The 13,655-nt window shown below is 39.8% G+C and overlaps 1 protein-coding gene across 2 annotated transcripts in view; it reads left to right on the forward strand.

Annotated features, from left to right (window-relative positions):
• Window positions 1-13,655, forward strand: part of Fbxl7 (F-box and leucine rich repeat protein 7) — a 351,598-nt gene that overhangs the window by 50,074 nt on the left and 287,869 nt on the right. Inside the window, exon 1 of one of the 2 annotated variants that reach the window (XM_070042077.1) lies at window positions 2,293-2,358. The exons of the other annotated variant lie outside the window; for it this stretch is intronic. The gene's annotated coding sequence lies outside the window, so the exon portion shown is untranslated. Of the gene's footprint in view, window positions 1-2,292; window positions 2,359-13,655 lie in introns of those variants that run through there. 2 annotated transcript variants of the gene reach the window in all.

Genomic DNA, 13,655 nt, shown 5'->3' on the forward strand with positions numbered 1-13,655 from the left:
GTTCACTCTTGGAGCCAGAGGGAGTTGGGCTGATGTTTTTTCCTTTGGCTTTCTAGAAGAATGAAGCTTTACTTCCCTTTCTGCATCACTGGAATCCAATTTCTCTTTCAAACCTGAGAATACAGGGTCCAGATTCTGTTATTTATTGCTGTCAGGCCAAGGGAAGCTGGCCAAGGGAATCACACAGGTGCCAAGTTGGGTGTGACTGTAAGTGGCACATGTGGATCTGCATGCCCAGCTCACTGTGCCCCAGGGAGTTAACATGGAAATAGCCTGTTCTCTGCCTCTGGGTTCCAAAAATAACCCTAAGCTCCTGACTAAGCTGGAGCTGCTCATCAAGAGCTCAGCCACGACACCTACTTGTAGGTGAGGCCATCTGTGTGTTCCCTGGGTATTTGAGAATAAACCCACATTGAATAATGTCCAAGTCAGATTTCTTCTATAGGAAACTGTTTTCCCCTCTCTTAACTTGAGGCGGACTTTTGAGTCTGTAGAGTCTCAGACATAAATCAAGTTTTGCTGTGCATACGAAAGCACCCAGAATTCTTGGCATGTTTACCAGCGATTTGGAGCATGCGCTCTGAACTGGGATGTTGGAAGGAACTCTTGGGTGTTCCATGCACAGGACATCAGATATTCACAAGTACCTCACTCTGCAGATTATTACGGAATCCAATAATGCAGGTATCAAACTCAGAACAATGCTTGGCACAGAGGGGGTACACAATTGGTGAGAGGTATTTCCATCATTAATAGAAAGTGTTTGTTCATATACTATGTAAAAAGCAAGGTGTATTTTGAGAAGAGAATGCATAGGAATATAGAATCAAACCAAATCAGGAAGGTAGGAAAGATTTTTTCCTGAAATTGAGAAGAAACATATGTGTTGAAGCTACTAGAAACCTTTCAACCAAATAGTATGCAGCACAGCACAGAGTGAGATTGTGTAAGGTCTGTACCTCTTGTATAGATACCATAAACATTTGAGTACTAAGGAGCTGTGGAGCTGACAATGGGACTTTCCAACGTAATAGAGAATATAGGAATACATGAACATGTGTGCATAAACATGTGGTATGTATGCATGTATTTAATTTAAAAGCACCTGCCCAGGGACTTTTTAAATGCCTTCACTTTGTAAGGGAAGAAATGATGTCAGAGACCACTTACATGTCCTAGTCTAAGAATTATTCTCTAAAAGTGATCCAAAATCCTACAAGACCATTCTATAGTCTTATAGAAGACTAGAATAAGGACAGATTTTCCTCCTTTTCCTCTCTTTCTCTGCTTCTTCTCTCCCTTCTTTACTCTCTCCTTTTTTCCTTCTCTCCTTTCTCTCCCTCCCTCCATCCCTTCTTTCTTTCTTTTCTTCCATTTTTCCTTCTTCCCTTCCTTCTTTCCTTATATATGTAATGCATCCTTTCTATGTTCCACACATGCTTCTAGACTCTATGGATAGACAGAACAAAGAATAAAGATAAAAGTCCTTGTCCCAGTGGATCTTAATTTTCAGGTGGAGACACAGATATTACATAAAATAAATTCTCCTTCTATTCATATGTTAGATGTTACAAATTATTATGGAGAAAGTAAGCATTAATGGTTTTTAGGCAACCTGGGATACAAGAATGGTTTCAGACATTAAAAAGAGTAAAGTTAGAGAATACAGAACAAGTGATTTATCTTTTTGTTGGATACTTGGTTGCTTTTGTGGCCCTATGAATGATATTTGGGTGTGTTTTTGCTGCAAAGATACAGAAGGATGTTTGAGAGGATGAATTGTTGGGTTTTCTGGAAAATGCCAAATGTTTTACAGTGATAATGATTTTCTCTTCTTTGAATAGTCAGCCTCGTTCTTGGTACAGAGTTGGGCTGGCATTTTCTTGAACATGTGGAACATCATGATTGAAACAAACATAACAGACACTAATGCTCTGTATCTACTTCATCCTACTAATTGGGCTTTACTGTTTATGCATCAGTCTTATATGGAGAGTGGAACTGGGTTTATTTTTTTCTGCTAAATTACTTTTTAGAGTATGCTTTCTGGCATTTGCTGAGTTTGTGCTGGCTGCAAGAACTAGAATTGCTGAAGTCTCTAATAAAGGAATTCTGCAAGTCAGTTCTGTTTACTGCAAGTATTTCACACTCTCCTGTTTGAAACCATCTTCATGGAAGCACTCTTAGAGGAGGCCTTTCTCCTTTTTCCTATGCTCCTGGCTCTTGAAGCTTGCCTGAAGACCTAAACTCTCCATTTGAACTTGTGTCTTTGAACATTTCTACTGGGCTGATGTTTTGGCAAGCAGAATGCTGGACTTTAAAACCGATCCACTCCTGCTTGTGGAAAATGAATCTAAGGTACTTGGGGAATTATTTGGGCTTGGGAAGGCTTGATGCTTCAGAAATGAAATCCTTGGGCTAAATACTGCTGAATTATACTGAATAATACTGCTGAAATATGTCAAGCCCTGATTTGTGTATTTGCTTTAAATATTTGGGTAAAAATCAGTGCTTATCTGCCTCCAGCCTCTCCGTGTCAGTGTCCCCTCATGGTTGGAGATGACCAATCTCTGCTTTTGAAATAAATTCATAGCACTTTTAGATGCATTCATTGGAAATTCTTCTTCCTGGTCAGCACATTCAACAGATGAATTGGAAGTGCTTTCCCTGTAGTCACAGTCTTTTTGGGATATGTGGAAACATTTAGTTAACTGCTAACTTTTTCTTAAAAAAAAAGTCAGGATAAAGTATTCTTGCTATCAAAGGTACATGGAGTATTATTACAAGATTTCCTTTCCTCCTCTATTATAAAACAATCACAATGGGCATTGTTGTCATATGAATACAGAGTAACAGAACTTTTATTTTTGTCATTTTAATATAGACATTCTTAAATTGTTTTTGTAACTTTTTTTTAAATTTTTATTGTAAAGATACTATACAGAGGGTTACATTTACATGAGCAAGGTAATGAGTACACTTCCTACTGAGCATTGTTACCCCTCCATTGTTTTCCCCCACCATCCCTTCCCTCCCTACCTTCCCCGAGGTTCTTTTTTTTAAATTGTGATTAAGTGATTACATAATTTCCCAAATTTCATAGTATTGTGGAATAATGATGCTCATTTAAAGTCCAAGTTCATTCTAACTTTCCTGGAGCAAATTGTCTATCACAGTCTGTAACGGTGTACACATATACACCATACATGTGATCAGCAGCATGGGGATATTTAGTAGTGGTTCGACCAGATGAGTGGGAGTTCTTTGTTTCTTAAGTCCTGTAATTTTGTTTTATCACCTAACATTTTGGATTTAGCATCCACTTATCAGGGAGACCATGTACGTGCTTGTAATTTTTAAAAGTAATTCTCACCCTAGTCTAGGGGGTAGGAAGCATCTGTGTGTGTGTGTGTGTGTGTGTGTGTGTGTGTGTGTGTGTGTGTGTGTGTACAAATATGTATTCAGTGAACCCTGGCTCTAGGCTTTCTCAAAGAGGAGAGTGAATGTGAATTCCAGTATGCATTAGATGCACTGAATAAATAAGTAGATATACTATCTAGATCATCTGTAGCAAGAAACAAAAAGGAAAATTTAAGAGTTCCCAAACAGCATGAAATTGAATAAAGTAAAAAAAAAAGTCTTATTCATCATTTAAGTTAGCTGCTTTGTAAGCAACAATATTACTTTCCTCATCACTTCTCTTAGTCTGAATATGGTCCAGTATCCCTGAAGACAAATGACTTTCACAAATGTTTCTGACACGAAATCTACAAAAGTCAATTCATCCAGTGGTGTATGTGTGAATACAATGCACATTATGGCTGAAATACATGAAGAACATCAAGAGATTTTGGGTCCTTCTTGTTTAGATCTGGTACTAAAGATGTGCAACACTGATATCCAGAGCTTCAGTAATGATTGTATGTTCTTTTTTTTTAAAAAAACAACAAAAATGTTTACATGGGGGAAGAGGGGAAAAAGCATGACAGAAGGAGATATATTACAATCACACACACTATACCTGTGTATTGAAATAGCAGAATAGAATCCAGGAAAAACAGGACACAAGAGAGGGGATGGGGAGGGAGTTAAGAAAGAGTGATTAGAGATGTAACCAGTTTGATCAAAACACATTATATGTGTAAATGTAAATATCACAGTGAAACCCCTTTGTATAATTTATGTGAATAAAAAAATTAAAGAGCAGTGGAATGAAATGCTTTGGAATATAGACACTATTCAGATTTATACAAAAGCATGGGGTCCAAGCTCATTATTTTGGTGCCGGAGAACCTGGCTGTTAATAAGACTGGGCACTCCTAGGATCTGGGCTCCAGTTCCATCTTTATTGTAGCATAACTAGTAAAACTGTACAACCACTACACTAAGCTGGACCGGCCAAGGTGACCTGGCTTCTCTTGTTTGTTTAGGCAAATGACTTAGGAATACCAAACAAGAATCTAGTCAGTTCTCCCAAGGATGTCTGTAAAGTATTTATTTTAATTTCCTTTGCCAACTAGAGTGACTACAGCAGCACTGCTCAGAGCTGGTGTGGTTGCATGGCATGGGTATGACTCACGGTAAACACTGGAGAGGAAGGACCGTGTGTGTACTTTTACAAATTATCTTTAGTTGTACAATAGAGTTGCCACTTAACAAAGCAGTTTACAAATACAGTATTTCAAAATGGACACATGAATTTGGGAATCTAGACGCTAGTTCTGGCTGCACAAATCACATATTTGATGCAAAGAATCAGCTTTTTCAAGGAGTTTTTATTTCATTATAAATGAGTATTACAGGCATTTGAAAAATCAAATGACTTTTCTATAGTTACTGAAAGGGATTCATGTGGTCTTGCTTAGCATGGGGGTATGAAATTGGAGGTCAAATATTGTATTTCCTGCCTTTCTTGATTGTATATGGTGTCTTTCTTTTTGCCTAGGAACTTGCAGATCATCTTTGAAAGAGTTTCCCATGTAGGAAGACGGAAAGTTTCTTGCTGAGCCATTCCACCCCCACCCACCCTCCCATAATTCAATAGTGAATTACACAGGGTCCTTCTAGCAGAGGCTCTGGGAGAAGAAACCCTTTTATCAAAGGAATGAGCACTAAATGCTGACCTGGCTCATGTGACTTTGGTACACTTGAAACACAAGCCCCTTGCACTGGAAGAACACCAACACACTTCATTTCAACTACATTAACAGTCCATCAGCACCACTTTGGGGACATTTTTTTCCTGCAGACTCAGGGACATTTTTAGATGTATTTCATTTGTATTTGGGCAAGCATCCGAATGCTCCTGGCTTCTGTTTTCTGGTCTGTCAAATGAAAAGATTGAGTCCAATACTCCCCCACTTCCATTCCATTGACTTCTAGAACTTTATAGATAACGAGTGACAGTCATTCTTCTAGATTTTCTACTTTATTCACAAATTTTAATGCTAATAAAAAGAATCGTTTTTTCTTCTTCCACACTACAGAATAGCATACTAAAGCATTTTGAATGTGTTGCCTCTCCTTTCTGCTGTTTCACATCAGAACTGTATGAGTTGAATCAAATTAATATTTAGAAGATGTGTTCTGCCTTCAGCTCTGTATGTAGTCAAGGTTTGTCAAAAGTCCAGGTGAGCCGGGTACCACTAGCTCATGCCTAGCTGCTCAGGAGACAGAGATCTGAGGATGGAGGTTCAGAGCCAGCCCGGGAGGAAAGTACATGAGACTTTTCTCTCCAGTTAACCACCAGAAAACCAGAAGTGGCGCTGTGGTTCAAGTGGTAGAGTACTTGCCTTGAGCTGAAGAGCTGAGGGACAGCTCCCAGGTCCAGAGTTCAGGCTCCATGACTGACCAAAAGTCTTGGTGACTCTTACTGAAAGCCTTTTGCCCTTTGCTTCTTTTGGTCATTGAAATGATGCTCTGTACTGAATATACCATGCTGGTCCAGAGCAAGGCAGTGCAGTGGCTGTAAGTTCTGTTCAAGATCACCATCTGCACCACTTCCCTTAAGTTTATGCCAACTTGCAAAAACAGCTCCCCCCAGCCATTTCCTGCCTCTCCATGCATACGAGTTTGCTTACACTGGGGTCACCAGTGGCCCCTTATCTGACTGCGACTGTGTGAGCTGGTTCCTTTTGAGCTTCTGGTTTATAGCTGTGCTGTAATTTTTTATGAAATGAAACTTTAAAATGTCATTTGTTTTAGCAGCCAAACATCTGTTTTCCACAAGCAGATCCAAATCCCCAAATGGACGTGAAATCATAAAAACTAACCAAGACTTTGACTTGGCCACTTAGATCTATGGCCTTTAATTTTTTTTTCTGTTTCCAAACAATGCCTCACAACTTAGCATAGTAGAAGCCCTGTTAAGTGCCTTCCCTTGGTCATCTTTTCTTTTAAAAAAGTTATTCCAGCAACAATGCAAACAACGTTGGGAGGGAATCTGCCAAGACCTCCATACTTTGACCCATGTCTGAATTATAACTGTGTGCTATCAAGCCTGGATCCTTCTATTGAGACAGGCTTTAGTGAACTTTTTGTCTGATCTCCCTCCCATTGTGACTCTTTGGATTCTCTAATATTTCAGCATGAGCCACTGGTACACAGCCCCACCTAAACATTTTGTTTTCCTTTTCTGGGGGTGGCGGACAGCAGTGCTGGGAATTGAACTCAAGGTACCACAATTGCTAGACATCTGTGCTGCCACTTTAGCCATATTTCCAAACCCTTTTTGCTTTAGTTATCGTCACGATCGGCTCTTGTTTTATGCCCAAGCCCAACGTGTGTTTACATTCTTCTGCTTGTGTTTCCCATGTCATGAGGGATGACAGGTGCATGTCCTTGTGCCTAGCATTGCGTGTCTCCCACAGCCGATGTAACAGATGCACACTGCTGCTCCTGGTCATTGATTGAGATGGGATCTCACAGACTTCCTTCTTATTAGGCTGCCCTAATCTCCACCATCCAAGTTTCTAAAATGCAGGCTTGAGCCAACAGGCCAAAATCACCCAAAATTTTTCAATGTTGTCTATTTTAGTAATTTTGGCATGATCATTTAATCTTTTCTTTTCCACAGTGTCAGAATTTATTAATAGTAGGGTATAGGAGGCTAAGAACTGAAGACTGAGGTTTGAAGCCAGCCCAGTCAGGAAAGTTCATGAAACTCTTATCTCTAATTAAGCACCAAAAAAAAAAATAATCCAGAAGTAGAACTGAGGTCCAAGTGGTTGTGTTTTAGCCTTGAGCAAAACAACAACAACAAAAAGCTCAGGGACAGTGCCCAGCCCCTGAGCACAAGCCCAGGACAGGCACAAAACAAAACAAAACAAAAAGAATTTAATAACAACACTTGTTGAATCAAAACCCATTGTACAGTTACTTAAAGATAATGAAAAGAAAAACAAATACAGATTTCTGAGTTAAATAAAAAAGAACTTAACAGTAAGAATAAGACAAGTGCAAAAAGATAACATTGTTTGTTTGATTTGTGTACACTAGATTGTATCCATATATCTGTACATATATACATACATGCATACCTCATGTTTATAACTGTGGGCCTGTTTCATCATTGATGAATAGTATTGCAATACATATCTCTAGAGTAGGGAGTCTGGGGCTATGATTGACTCCAGCTCTGGGCTTTGAAGAGGAGAGAAAGAACATCTGCCATGTTAATTGTCTATTGCTGAACACTGACTGGTATAATATGCAAGTGACTTAAACATAGGGTAGGAGGAAGGTGTGGAGTCTGACACTTGTAATCCACCCTCTCTCAAATGACCTTGGGAAGCAGTGTGAACTTACCTACACTCATCCACCTATTACTCACTGTCCCCTTACATTTGATGACTACTTTCTACCCTTAAAGGAGACAACTCTTGATTCTCATTAACCTAAGTTTATTCACATTATGCATAGAGTTTTCTTTATAAGGGAGGACTCTGAAGGGCACAGCATCTGTTTTCTCTGGGTCCTGACAGTGCCTTCCCAGAGCCCAGATTCATCAAGTGAAGTTAATCGCCTTCTTTACTCTCTCCTCTAGAGTGCCCGGGCACACCTCTCTCTCATTTCATTTTGGGGTTTATAGCAGATGTTTGTCTTACATAATAGACTGTGAAATCTTTGAAGGGAGATAGCTCCAATGTTATTTATTTTTAATTCTAAGGCTCAGTGAGCAATACAGCAGCTCAATCAATGTTTGCTCAGTTGCATTGAGTGGCTCTGAGCTCTGACGCAATGTTTGCTGAAGGCCATGCATTCCCATTGACTTTAAATAGAGAGACAGAAGGAGCGGGCATCAAGGGGTCTTGCAGCACAACGCTTTTCTGGAGATTCCTTAAGCCCGCCAGCAAGACAATCAGGCTCACTCAGAAAAATATCTTTTTTTCTTTTTAATAAAGTTTCGAATCACAGTAAAATGATAGTTTTGACGTTGTAGAAGAAGAAGGTATGTACAACAGGGGTGTTAGTGAAAGTGCTGTTGGCTGAAGAGAAATCTTGTATTGTATTGTGGCCTGCCAGGCAAGGCTCCACCCCATCTTGGAATTACCTTTGTCTCTCCTGTAAAACAGATGGTCTTGTATAAGCAATGACTTCTGTCGAGGTTTCTTCGGTGATAGGGTCCTCTGTTCACCCCCTTGATGCTCTGTCTCCACTAGCCAATACTCATGAGTAATGTCAGCATGCCTTGGTTCATTCTAGGCCACAAGGGGAAGGACCTCATGAAGGGTGGTCATTTAACACCTGGTCCTTGGTACACATGATCACAAATGCAGATCAAGATCAGCAAACATGGGTCTCCATTTCTTCCCTCTCCCCTGCCCCCAAAAAGAGGTAACAGCTATAAACAGTCATACAAGCAGTTTGGAGTCATACATACAACAAGGATGATGTATAGAATTGAATATTATTCTTACATTTGGTATCTTGTTAAAACAGAATGAAACCTATTCTTTCTTTCCTTCCAGGAAACTTTTTTAAAGGGTTTTCTTCCTGTTGCTAGTTTCTAGAAGATTCTAGCAAACTTGCTAATGTCTTAAATAGGCTTGGCTTACATAGTGCCTTTTGTTGATTATCTGTGTTCAAATTATCAACATCAGCTGCAGGGGAGCATTTCCTTTGAAGATCACTTTGAGGAGGAGAGATCTGAGGTACTCTCTATGAAACAAAAAGACCAACTTGTTTGAGTCCAGTGAAGTAGAGTCAATTCATGTGCAAGTTCAAAGGAAACTCTTGTACTTGTGAAGATTTGGGACTTACAGATAGGCAGCGTGAGATTCATATGCGCCTCTAGACACAGGAAAGCTGAGGGTCTCAAGTACTGCAGCTTGGGGAGCCCAGAACGCAGCACTTCTTACGGTTTATACCTTGGGTAACATGCAGGACTAATGCATTGCATGACCATCCTCTTTCTAAAGGGAAGTGGGCCAGAGCCAGGGATATTCTAGCCTGTTCCCCTTCATCTCAGGATTTTGTATCCCTAGCACATCTGCTGAATATCTTTCAAAAGTACAAGGGAGATAAAGGAGATTCTGTGTTGGTCCAGGGCTATCCAGAGACTGATTTACATTTCTCAATTTTTACTGGCCCACACTCTGCCTCTTGAGCAGAGAACACAGCAGATTGACAGGAACGTCTCAGGCTGAGTAGATTGCTTGCTTCTAAGGCCACATGGCCTGACCTTTGCTTCTCAAGGATGATGATTTCCCTTATCATCATTGCATTAAAATAGAAGGTTTCAACTGGAGAAGGTTTGCCTCCAAGAGGGCTGGCATTTCACTCTCTGGAGTCACTTTTTATTGTCAGAACTGGGAATTAAAGGAGCAGTTGTTACTGACCTCCACTGGGTAGAAGTTAGACATAACTGCCAAACATCCAAGTATTTGCAGGACAGTCCCCCACCCCTAGCCCCAAGTGGATTCTCTCTGAACCAAGATTCTGATTGAACAATCCTGGATTAGACAAACAAACAAACAACAACAAAACCGTCCCCTCAAACGTCATATCTCAATTTTTTTCTAAACCTGAATTATGGAGTAGTCTAACGATGTCCCTAACTTATTCTGACATAGGAATGAGTTTTTGTATAAACTTGTCTTCCTTCATGCCCTTATTTATTTACTTTTATCAATTGTGTTTGCTTGTGCTGCCTTCCCCTTGAAATATGAAGCAAATCTAGAGCTCGATGGTGGGGTGAGGCCCAACAGGGAATTGAAAATTACATGAATGCATGTGTTTTCTTGGTTCTTTTCAGTCATAATATCTTTTATGTTTTTAATGATCACAGAAGGCATATCCCTATGAATCTTTCTGTGTGAGAGCCATAAGTGGTTGGCCATATTGTTTTAGACTAAATGTTTCTTTTATGGTGGCTTTATGTTTTAAGCCCATGATAATATGAGAGTATTCCTTTACTTTAAAAAATGTTTTTGTTTCTTGGTCCTTAGGTTTTTAGACTGCTCAGCAGGACATTTTATTTTCTGTGAAGCATAACTGGTAACTGTAGCTTTTTCTTATAGGGTAGATTTCAACTGTTTTCAAGCTAGCATGTCATAACATCAGCAGAATGAAATGCATTGAGTGCTTGTTTATATCTTTTGGGAACTATGGTGTAATATGTAGCTACTTACTCCTTTTTTTGTTTTAGTACAACATGCCTATCTTACTGCACCCTGGTCTAAGGAGCAAAGCACTGTGGTTTATGAAGATTAACAAAATGCCTGTAAACAGAGTGGAACAGTTGGAACCTGGCATTACTGGTTCACAGCGATGTATTCACCACTGCCTGATTGATCACACTGTGTGTGTGTGTGTGTGTGTGTGTGTGTGTGTGTGTGTGTGTGTGTGTGTGTGTGATTTATAGTTTTCAATGGTAGCTGGTGAAATGGAGTGATTCTCTAAACAATGTCGAAACTAATGGTTGCTAAAGCTACCATTCTTTATAGTGTGTCCTCTTTTATCATCAAACTGGGTTTATGGTGAACCATTTTCAAGGAGTATGAGAGGTGATGACATTTGAGTGTCTTCAGCTGAAGTCTCATAGTAGAATGATAACATTTCGGGAGCTAGATTTTGTAAGTGAGCAAGAAGCTGTGCCTTTGTGAGGATATAAAATACATTTCATGTTATAAAATGATATGAAATATTATTTTTATAGCATGTGGCAAAATTCACCACAGGGCAATGAAACCATGGATATAAAGGTTTTGTTTAACATAATGGTGTTCTGGGATAACTGACATGTAAGGTATCTTTCTTTACCCTTGATCACTGGATAGAACTCGAGGTTTATATGAAGTAGTTGGCTGGGGTTTGGGTCATCAGTTTGAATTACCATTAGCAAGTATTTGTAGATCTTGTTACAGTACAACCTTTTCTGTGCATCTGTCTTTCCCATTCCCTACAGCAGAAGACTTTTTCTGATCGTCTCTACATCCTGAGGATTCTCTATCAGCGATAGGAATATAGCCAGCATTAAAATATTTCAAAAGTAGAAAGGGAGTTCAGCAAGCAGGATCAGTTCTTTAGCCATGGAGGTTTTACAAAGGACTTTGATAAAGTCTCCCAAGGCCTGAGAGTTCATGTACAGTGTTTTGAGAAGCAGCCTGGATGACAGAACCTCCTCAGAGCCTTGCTCCATTTTAATCTGCCTACCATGAAACACCGTCTGACAAGCGTGGCTGGATCGCTCATTCTTTATAATCCGGTAACTATCCTCTTCCCATCCTCAGACCCTCGGGCTGTACATGGTCTCTGGCGATGTCATCCATGTGGCATTTATTATTGCAAGGCTGCATGTGGGTTCTTCAGGGTCTGGCTTCCATCATCTCAATGTCATGCAGGCATTTATATTCTTCCTCCACGAGTGTGAGTTTCCTGTGGGCATCGGTTGTCTTGGAGGGAAAGTCAGATAATATTGTGACAGAGAGTAATTGGTTCTCCATGCAGCTGGCTGCACTGTATCTTCCTTTCAGGAAGACTTGTGTCGGGATGTGTTCCCAGGGCATGGCCATTGCCAAGGAAATCAAAGTCGGTTTTAGTTGTTTTTGTTTTGGTCTTGATTCCTCTAATGAAATACTACTATTAATATATAAAACGTATGTGTGTGTTTACATATAGTCCTAAGGATATATTAGGTTAGAGACCTCCAGGTTTAAAGAAACACTTTGGTTAAATCTGTGCTCTGAAGTTGCTCAGAATATAGAAGCCAGAAGGTCCGGCTGACTTCAGTCTGCATTTGTCTGCCACTCCTGTGTTTCCAAGGAGCTCTGCCTTTGTGCTTTCATCCATGGTCATTATAGAAATAGTTTTACAAATATTATAAAATACAGTGCCTACATGATCAAATACATGGTAAGGATATATATATATATATATATTATATAAATATATAGGTTATTGGCTATAGTGTCCATGCTTCCTAGCTAGATTTCTACCTTTGCAATTGTGTTTGTTTTGAAAAGATGGTTATGCATTATAGATTTATGTGGAGCTCTTTTCCCCTCGGCACCTGTGGTTTTTGTTCTTTAGGTTCCCATTCTTTGTTTGTGGGATGTGCGATCATGGATGTAATGCAGGAACACAGAGCTGTGCAGGTGTTTCCCTTGGCTGATAATGCTGTACTTCGTCCAGCGAAACATCGACATTAACTGGCCATCACCCATGACATAAAACGCGTCTTTATTATACTGGGGAAGTGCCTAGAGATATTCTTGTGAGAATAGAGAAATTTCTGGAACTTCCTGCCAAAAATATCTTATATAAAAGAGAGACATAGGGAACAAGAGGTGGGATCATGTTCTGAAATAACTGATGGATGAAACACAGTGGGTTAGGGGGGAAATAAAACCCTTTACAGCAATAATTAAGGTGTAGTTCCCAGAGGGGGAGACTTTATCTCAATGAAAAACAATGTTATTCCTAGCATGACATAGAATATCAGATGGTCATTGGTAGGTCTTAACTGGTCAGCCTTCTGAGATCTTTAGTGTAAGTCCAGTGTTCTTAAGAGGCAAAGACTAAGCAAACCAGCCTAAGCAACACTTCTGATGAAGTTCTGGGCATCTCAAGAACATGAAGTATCTACCTTTTCCAGTATTTTCAGCATGAGTTGTTTAGGCCGCTGAGGATTCTACAAGACATCCAATTTATACAAGAAGAAACATCATCACGGTATGCTTAAAAGGAAAATTGATAGAATTCTGCTCCCATTTAAGCAAAAGTAGGTGTACTCTTGTTAAACTCCTTTAGTTCCTACCCATTACCCTCCTAAAAAGAACTAAGATTTAGGTTGGTTCAATTCACTTGAGATGGAATGGTTTTGGATCAGCAGAATGTTTGTACATGGCTTTGTCATCCTTGGTATGGAACATCTTAATGAAAATAAATGATTCTGCTGTGCCTGTCATTTACCACTTCAATGGAGTCTCAATGTGTCATCAATACATACATGTGGATACATAGCTGTCCCAAATGCATTGCCTTTTGGTGGACGTTAATGTGTTATTTTGGTGGGATTTAACAGTGTTGTATTCTTGGACATCCTCCTCATTTCAGATTTTTTGGTTGTGATGCTTTTAGACCCACAGGGCCCTCACTACACAGGGGAGGTTACATTGGGGAAGGGGCAGTGGGGATTGTCCTTGGCTTTCATG

This window comes from Dipodomys merriami, unplaced genomic scaffold, assembly GCF_024711535.1.
Source record: "Dipodomys merriami isolate MVZ:Mamm:240054 unplaced genomic scaffold, mDipMer1.0.p SCAF_32, whole genome shotgun sequence".
Lineage (NCBI taxonomy): Eukaryota > Metazoa > Chordata > Mammalia > Rodentia > Heteromyidae > Dipodomys > Dipodomys merriami.